General features: G+C 40.9%; 1 protein-coding gene across 1 annotated transcript in view; it reads right to left on the bottom strand.

The window, feature by feature from the left end:
* The window catches only part of LOC122557081 (sodium- and chloride-dependent neutral and basic amino acid transporter B(0+)-like), a 56798-nt gene extending 54867 nt beyond the window's left edge, over window positions 1-1931 (bottom strand). The window contains exon 1 of the mRNA XM_043704371.2: window positions 1869-1931. The gene's annotated coding sequence lies outside the window, so the exon portion shown is untranslated. The remainder of the gene's footprint in view (window positions 1-1868) is intronic.
* Between the last annotated feature and the right edge of the window lie 7307 nt (window positions 1932-9238).

Here is a 9238-nt window from a genome sequence, read left to right on the forward strand (position 1 = left end):
GACTACATTCTGATCCAATGTCATTTTTAACTGATTTATCTTTGACTAGGAGTGCAATCTGTAAATGATAAGCAACACTCTCATCACGCAAGTTCCAGGCATTGACAATCTCCAACAAGGAATAATCCAACCATTGCCTTTGGGAATCAATGAGAGTACCACCACTAAGTTCAACACTCTGGGGGGGGGGCTTACCATTGACCAGAAATTGAACTGAACCAGCCACTGAACGGAATCAAACACATACACACTGTGGTGATGTGTCACAGATTTGTTTCAATCCTCCAAGACAGTATCAGCACTGTCCCAGAGAAACAGAATTCCAACATAGACCTGGATTTCATAAGGAATATGGTGCTGTCAATTACACACATTTGGCACTGAGAGGGCTGTATCACAACACTGTGGAATTCATCAATGGAAGGGGTTCCATTTCATTCATGTTCAGGTGATCACAAATCCTAGAAGGGGGTGCTCACTGCTGTGGCAGTTACCATGATTTCTACATCCAGGAGCACTCTGGTGTACCTGGTATGTTTGAGGGTTCAGGAGCCATGCAAGGCTGGTTACTGGGGAATAAAGACCACTCCGTTGTGACCATGGCTTATGGCACCATTACACACATGCCTGACTGATGCAAAGTGCAGATGTAAGGCCACCCATGCTTCCATACATGCCATGATAAAGAAGAATATGAGTCTCTTGAACATGTGGTTTTGTTCTGGGATGATTGGTCTGGGATGACCCTCCAATATCATCTGGACACTGTGTGATATATCATTATGGTGTGCTGTACCCTGCACAATTGGTGCAGGCAACCAGCTGAGCTTCTGGAAGCAGGGGAACTAGGGGAATAGGAACTCTGTTCCAAAGAGGAGGTTAAGGACATTGTGATGGAAGAAGCTAATGTTGTCCATGGCAGAGCCCAGATGCAAACAGCCTTACAGGCTAGACAGAACCTCACTGGCACAAAGTTCCAATCAGAGAGAGGGAGCTGGGGTGCAGCCACAACAGTTGACTGTAACATGTTTTTGGTCATGATGCTGAAATGTGGTTGGCACTGTGAGGGCAGCATTCAGCTTCTAACAGTTTCATTTCTGTTCCCTTATCCTTTCTGTAATGAAAAGTTCATATTTATGTTTGCATTTATCTGTTTGCTTGCCTGAATACATTTTTCCTTACTGGGAATGACAAGTTATGAATCTCCAGTGGGCACTGGCGACAGGAAGACTCCATGTTGAGGGTGTTTAGATGGGATGTAGCTTGGGACAGTGAAACTGTGTGGCCTGGTGGTTAAATAGAAACTAAACTGAGAGAATGGGGTTGCATGTTAGGATTAGAATTAGAATAGAGTTAGCTTTACTGTCGCAGGTGTAAGGGAGCATCAGACATGCCAGCTACATGTGTTGAGCAGTGTGGGTTCGTTTCTGCTATGAAGTTATTTCTGTGCAGAAAGAAGGGATGTTCATCACAGGCAGATATTACATGGATTAAAATTGAGTTTCATTTGTATAGATACATGATTTGTAAATTATTTTTACTTAACCAGTTTGTTATTATAACCCCGTACTAACTCATCTTTCTCATGAAATAGACATTTTTGAATTGAGTAGCTGAAGCTTTCTGGTATTACCCTTTATGGTTTTTTTTTTCAAACTAAAACTAGGAGTTAAAAACAAATTTCTGAAATTAGGTTGATTCCAGTTTGAAACACATCCATAAATTCTTAGAACTGGCAAGCACGAAAGATTAGATAAAATACATTCAATTCATAATGTTAAAAAGAAGAGAAAATTAAAACCCATATCAAGACATACATTTTAGAACAGCTTGGGTCCAGTAAAGAACGCCACACCATGTTGGCTTACCTACAAGGATTTTCTCAGGCAAAGATACTTAGGGCCAGAGCAATCCAATTCACGTTCTGATGCTTCTGTTGTCCTGCAAGTAGCACACAGACAGACTACTTTGCTCTGTCTTCTATACCGAGGCTTTTCCTTTTGTAAAGCAAATTTGTTTACTCTTTCCTGTCTGTATTCAAGTACCTTCTTACATCTGATATTTATTTTCATACTTACATTTAAACTGGTTTAAGTGAAAAAAGATTTTAAGAGAAAATTACTAAAAAGAGAAAACTTCGAACTGCTGTAAGAAGGCTTATTAGTATTTAGTGTATACATGCAGAAAATAAGGTCTTTAATAACATGTCTTCTGGTTCTTAATATTAAAAGCAGAAACTTGTCTAAAGTGTTTATGTATCTATGTGAATGTTAATCCCCTTTGTTTGAAACAGTATAAATGCAATTGTGGAGTCAATTTAAAATGTAAGAATCGTGTTACCAAAACATTTTGCTTACGGTTAGCATTGCCCTTTTAAACTTCAGTCTGAAACCCTGAGATATCTGGCAGAAACTCAACTGAAATTATTCAAAACACTCTTGCTGTTGAAGCTCTTATTTAATTTGGGACAAATTAAACTGGGAGTTTTCAGTTTAACTAACTTATTAACTGGTAAATTTGGAAGTTTCTTATCTGGTCACAATAAAACTTTTAGCTGTAATATTGAGGTTTGTGTGTTAGTGACTTTTATTCTGTGTAAAAAAAAGGCTCACACATATATACAGCTTGATAATTTCAAATTTTAAACATTGACTTATGTGAATTGAAAATTGATTCTGACTAATTAATTATCCTGGTTATACCGGAAAAAAAATGTTAATTCTAAAGAAGAGTGCATCTATAAAAAAATGCAAAAAGGTTTTGAAACATTTGTTTATTTAACTGAGATTACTGCTCAAATTGATGAGAGCAGGAAACCCACATACAAAAAATATTTATTCCTTTCAAGTTGTTTCAGTTCCTAAGAATTTTAAGTTGAAAAAGATCAGTTTATCTTCTGAGCTTGATTTGTCTTAATTAGTGAAGTTTTTTTAAAAAATTATGGAAGGCTACACAACTACTTGCATAATATTTTACTTCCCACACAATGTCCTGCAGTGAAGTTAATCCATTATGATGCTTGATCTTTTGAGAAAAATCCCCACACAGTTTTTTTGTGTTTTTGCACATAGCTTTGTGTGAACTGAACACAATTAACTTCCAACATTGCTTAACAGTTCTGACTGAAAGTAGGGCCTCAGAGTTTTGTTTGCCTTTCCTAATAAAAGCAAGTAACAATCGAACCTGGCTTGAGGCAAAAAAATAAGAGAGGTATAGAAAGCTCGAAAAAAGATGCACATAAATTGCCCCCTCCTTGGTGTTGTGTGAGTAATTGTAAGAAAAATGAGAAAATGTGGATGAAGAAATCTGGTTCTTGACTTCATTTCTCCTCAAGTCTTAAATGGTGATTTCAGAATCTCGTCATTGAATAACAACGACCTCATTTCCATGTATTTGAATCTTAGAGAAAGAGACAGTCAGCATGGTTTTGTGAGCGGTAGGTCATGCCTCAAAACTTTATTGAATTCTTCGAGGATGTGATAAAATACATTGATGGAAGTAGAGCAGTGGATGTGGTGTACATGGATTTTAGCAAGGTGTTTGATAAGACTCCCCATGGTAGGCTCATTCAGAAAGTAAGGACACATGGGATACAAAGAAATTTGTCTGTCTGTATACAGAATTGGTTGGCCCAGAGAAGTCAGAGGGCAGTGGTAGATGGAAAGTATTCAGCCTAGAGCTCGGTGACCAGTGGTGTTCCACAAGGATCAGTTCTGGGACCTCTTTGCAGTTTTTATAAATGACTTGGATTAGTGGGTTAGTAAGTTTGCCAATGACATGAAGGTTGTTGGAGTTGTGGATAGTGTGGAGGGCTGTTGTAGGTTGCAACAAGACATTGACAGGGTGCAGAACTGGGCTGAGAAGTGGCAGATGGAGAAGCGTGAAGTCATGCACTTTGGAAGATCAAATTTCAATGCAGAATAGAGGGATGAAGGCAGGAACCTTGGCAATATGGAGGAACAGAGTAATCGTAGGGTTCACGTCCACAGATCCCTTAAAGTTGCCACTCAAATTGATAGAGTTGTTAATAAGGCATATGGTGCATTGGCTTTCATTAACAGGGGCACTGAGTTTAAGAGAATGTAAATGTTGCACGAAGTGGTGACCCACTCTGCGACTTACCTCCCCCAGTGTAGAGACCACATTGTGACTAGTGAATACAATAGACCAAATTGAGTGAAGTGTAGGAAATGGGTCAAACACGACTGTCTTGTTAACTCAAGTGGCTGGGAATCCTCGGTTGAGGCAAAGTGTGGACCTTTCTGAAGTGCCCTGCATCAACGTGGCATCATCAGAACCAGAGACAGAGAAACTGAAAAAATGGGATGGACCTTACAGGGAACAGGGTGTGAAGGTGTGTAGTGTCAGAAAGTGGTGCTGGAAAAGCACAACCGGTCAGGCAGCATCCAAGGAGCAGGAGAGTTGATGATCCGAGCATAAGCTCTTCATCAGGAATGTGGGGGGCCCAAGGGGCTGAGAGATAAATGGGAAGGGGGAGGGTGAAGGTAACTTGGAATACGATATGTAGATGAAGGTGGGGCTGATGGTAATAGGTCGAAGCAGAGGGTGGAGTGGTTAGGTAGGAAGGAAGATGGTCAGATAGGACAGTTCAAGAAGGTAGTGCTGAATTTGAGGGCTGGATCTGGATAAGGTGGGGAGAGGGTAGATGAGGAAACAGGTGAAAGCGATGTTGATCACTTGTGGTTGGAGGGTCCCAAGGTGGAAGATGTCCTCCAGGTGTCCGGTGGCTAGAACCTGGGGGTGGAGGAGGCCCAGGACTTGCATGTCCTTGGTGGAGTGGGAGGGAGAGTTGAAGCGTTCGGCCACAGGGCAGTGGGGATGTTTAGTGCATGTGTCCCAAAGATGTTCAATGAAACGTTCTGCAAGCTGGACTCCTGTCTCCTGTCTCCCCAGTGTGGAGGAGACCACATCGGGAGCAATGGACACAGGAGATAACATGTGTGGAGGTGCAGGAAATTCTCTCCCTGATGTGGAAGGATCCTTTGGGGCCTTGGATGGAGGTGAAGGGGGGAGGTGTGGGTGCAGGTTTTACACCTCTTGTGGTGGAAAAGGAAGATGCCGGGAGTGGAGGTGGCTTGGTGGGGGCATGGGCCTAACAAGGTAGTCGCAAAGGGAATGATCTCACAGAATGCAGATAGGGGTGGGGAGGGAAATAGGTCTCTGGTGGCAGGGTCCATTTGTAGGTAAGGAAATGGTAGAGGATGATGCGTTGTATCCGGAGATTGGTAGGGTAGAAGGTGAACCCCTATCTGCTTGATTGGCCCCCCTCTTACTCGTGTCATTCTTTTATTCCTGATATAGCTAGAAACCCTTAGGGTTCTCCTTGATCCTATCCACCAATGACGTCTCATGTCCCCTCCTGGCTCTTCTTAGCTCTCTCTTTTGGCCTTTCCTGGCTAACTTGTAACTCTCAAGCACCCTAACTGAGCCACCACATCGCATCCTAACATAAGGCTTCTTCTTCCCCTTGACAAAGAGATTCAACTTACTGAGTAAACCACGGCTCCCACACTCAACAACTTCCTCCCTGCCTGAGCATTTCAGCCCAGAGCTAGTTAGGATTTCAGCTGAATGGAAAAGTGCTCTCTCTCCTTCTGCCCTTCGAACTTCAACCTGTGAGCATTTGTTCCATTTTTACTGTTGTTTAAGGGGGTTTGCTTACTGGGACTGTTGTGTATATTCAGAACAGCATAATTAGGTCTACTTTGGATAGACTGTGTTCTGTAGGGGTTCTTTATTTTGTTCTTTGTGATTCGTTGTGTAATTTTATGAATAAATTTTTGTGTGTTTTAAAACCTGGTAGTCAACCGAGCCATCTTACTCCGGGTAATTTTCACTGTACACTTACCGAAACAAATTCCAAAGTTATGGTCTGCTGCCTGCTTAAGAATGTCTTGAGTGGTCTGGCCTAGTCCATACCACATCCTTACATACAGATGAAAAGGCACACCAGTTCAACTAGGACAATACATCCATCCTAGGACAGGCGAAACAAAGATATGCATGGGAATTCCAAGACGTCTGGCATTCAAACCGTAACTCCACCAGCAAATACATCAATTTGGATCCCACTTACCAACCTCACAGAAAAAAAACTAGAAGGGATATCACCCACCACAAAAGACCAAGACACACAAATAGAAAGTGGGACGGAACACCACTGATGATGTTACCCAGCATGGTGACAAAACATCTGAGAACAAATCTACCAGCTCAGCGAGCAAACTTACAACTTGAACAACAAATCTTCTCAAAAATTGCAAGTGCCCATTTATGCTGATCCCATTTCGCTGCACTTGGCCCACATCCTTCTAATTCTTTCCTATCCATCTATTTGTTTAAATGCCTTTTAAATCTTGTTAATGTACCCACTTCCAGTGGCAGCTCCTTCCATATACTTACCACCCTCCATATAAAAAAGTTGCCCCTCACCTTCTCTTTTATTGTTTCCCCTATAACCTGAAACTCATGCTCTCTAGTCCTCAATTCCCCAACCCTAGGGAAAGACTGAGTGCATTCATCCTATCTATGTGTCTCATGATCTGATACACCTCGATAAGGTCCTCCCTCAGTCTTCTACACTCAAAAGATAAAAGTCCTAGCTTGTCCAAACTCTCCCTATAACTCAGACCATCGAGTCCAAGCAACATCCTCGTAAATTTCTACTGCACTCTTTCCAGTTTAATAACATCTTTCCAATAACACGGTGAACAAAACAGAACGCAATACTCCAAGCACTGCCTCAACAATGTCCTGTATATCTGCAACACAATTTCCCAATTTCTATACTCAATGCCCTGACTGATGAAGGCCAGTGTGCCAAAAGCTTTTTTCACTGCCCTGACTACCTGTGACTCCACTTTCAGTGAACTGTGAACCCCTGAACTTCAAGATTCCTCTGTTCCACTACACTCTTTACGGCGTTACCATTCACCATGAAATTCCGACCTTGATTTGACTTTCCAAAATGCAAGACCTCACACTTATCGATACTAAACTCCACTTGCCATTGCTCTGCCCACTTCCCCAGCTGATCAAGGTCCTGCTGCAATTTATGATAACCTTCCTCACTGTCCATTACACCACCTATTTTAGTGTCATCAACAAAGTTATTAATCATGCTTTGTACATTCTCATCCAAATCACTGATATAGATAATAAACAGTAATGGGCCTAGCACCTACTTCTGAAGCACTCCTTTAATTACAGACCTCTAGTCTGACAAGCATCCTTCTGCTATTACCCTCTGCTTCTTACCATCAAGCCAAACATGTATCCAATTAGCCAGCTCCCACTGGATTACATGCGATCTAAACTTCCAGAGAAGTCGACCATGTGGGATCTTATCAAATGCCTTACTGAAATCCATATTGACTACGTCTATCTTCCTGCCCTCGTCAACCTTTTCTGGTTACTTCATCAACAGACGCTAACAAATTTGCGAGGCATGATCACCCACTCACAAAGCCATGCTAACTACTCCTAAACAAATGCTGTCTTTCCAAATGCATATACACCTTATCTCAAAAATCTTCTCAAGCAACTTACCCACCACATATGTTAGGCTTGTAGCCTACAGTTCCCAGGCTTTTCTTTGAAGCCCTTCCTGAACAAGAGTACAACATTCCTTCACATAGATTTAGCTGGTAGACAAATCAATCTTATCTCGTTCAGTTGGCATTGCAATTTCTGTTGCTGTTTGTTTGTCCACAATTCTTTGGAATTACATGATGGATGAGTATAAGCTGTACTTTAATTCCAAACACCTTAATTTGGATAGATATGTTTCTAATTATTGAAATTTAAAATTCTTGAGTCCTTTCAACTTCAAATGTCACATTTTCATTGAATTTGCAACAAAAATCCTGAACAATATTGGCTGAGATGTTCAAGGTTCCAGGTATGCTGGTACCAGTTACATATTTTAGAAGGGGGAGGGGATCCACATGAAGGGACTGAAATGGATGTTGATCTGAGAAATAATTTAATAATAACACCAATAGTCTGAGATTGCATTGGTCTGTCCCAATGTCATACCAAGAGCAGAGGGGCTGCTCTGAATTCTATGAAAACAGCAAAGAATCATCTACTCGATGAAGCAGCACGTCTTAACAGCAAGGCTAGAACACTGAGGACATTACCTTTCACTATGAATAAAGATAAGATAGGTCTCCATTTACATAGTCTTTTGCGTAAACTTAAGACATCTCTAAGCACCTTACAGATAATTTATAGGGGGAGGCATCAGCCTAGTGATATTATTGCTGCACTGTTAATCCAGAGATCAAGATAATATGCTGGGAACCAGGGTTCAATTCCTGCCATGGCAGATGGTAAAATTTGAATTCAATACAAATCTGGAATGGAGAGTTTAATTATGACTGACTCATAAAAAGGTTGACTTTTTTTTACAGTTGGAATAAGACCATTTTTAATTAGTTCTTGTATAACGGATTATAGTTACTGTTTCTTTTCCCTTTTTGTGTGCAATAAACCAGTTTATTTATAACAGAGTATATGGTAGCAGCTTATGTTGAGTTTGAATGTGATGTCATTCAATCAGAAATGATGATATTAAATATAAACAAAGGACTTTATGAAACTGCGAAGAGAAAAATTGGCTATGGGTGGATTACAACCCAAAATGAAAAGGTATGACAATAAATGGTCAACGCTGAAAGACAAATAAAGATGATGGGATAGCACAGGTCACTGCAGCATATGGTTTTGGTGGGGATAAATATTATGAAGAACTGTAGGTTCTTTATAACATTCCTGTACACTCCTGAGCTCATTCCCAAAGCATTGGTGGGTGCTAAAGTCAGTAGCTCTCTCACCATACCCAAGTAATTAATAGTCAAATGATTTGGTAAAGACTCTGTTGACCACAATATTACACTGCGCACACCATCAAACAGTTGGTGCAGATTGGAACAATCAGATTGTCTGGTATCGTCACTGGGTGGGATGTTCTTCACTGTGTTTCATATTTGCCCACCCCTATAGCGCTTTAAGGCTCACTTTGGTCTATGAGTTCAGTGCTGAATTTGCTTCTGGATGAGGGTGGAGGAGTACTAGCTAACTTCACTCTCCGTAATTAGCAATAAAAATACTTCTCTTAAAGCACAGAAACACCCGAAGGAAAATGTTCCAACCATGGATAACAAAACAAATCTAAGATCATATTGGATCCAAGGAAGATACCTATTAAGTTTCA

The sequence above is a fragment of the Chiloscyllium plagiosum genome, unplaced genomic scaffold, assembly GCF_037043375.1.
Source record: "Chiloscyllium plagiosum isolate Xiang-an unplaced genomic scaffold, Cpla_swu_hap1 HiC_scaffold_11, whole genome shotgun sequence".
NCBI classification, from domain to species: domain Eukaryota; kingdom Metazoa; phylum Chordata; class Chondrichthyes; order Orectolobiformes; family Hemiscylliidae; genus Chiloscyllium; species Chiloscyllium plagiosum.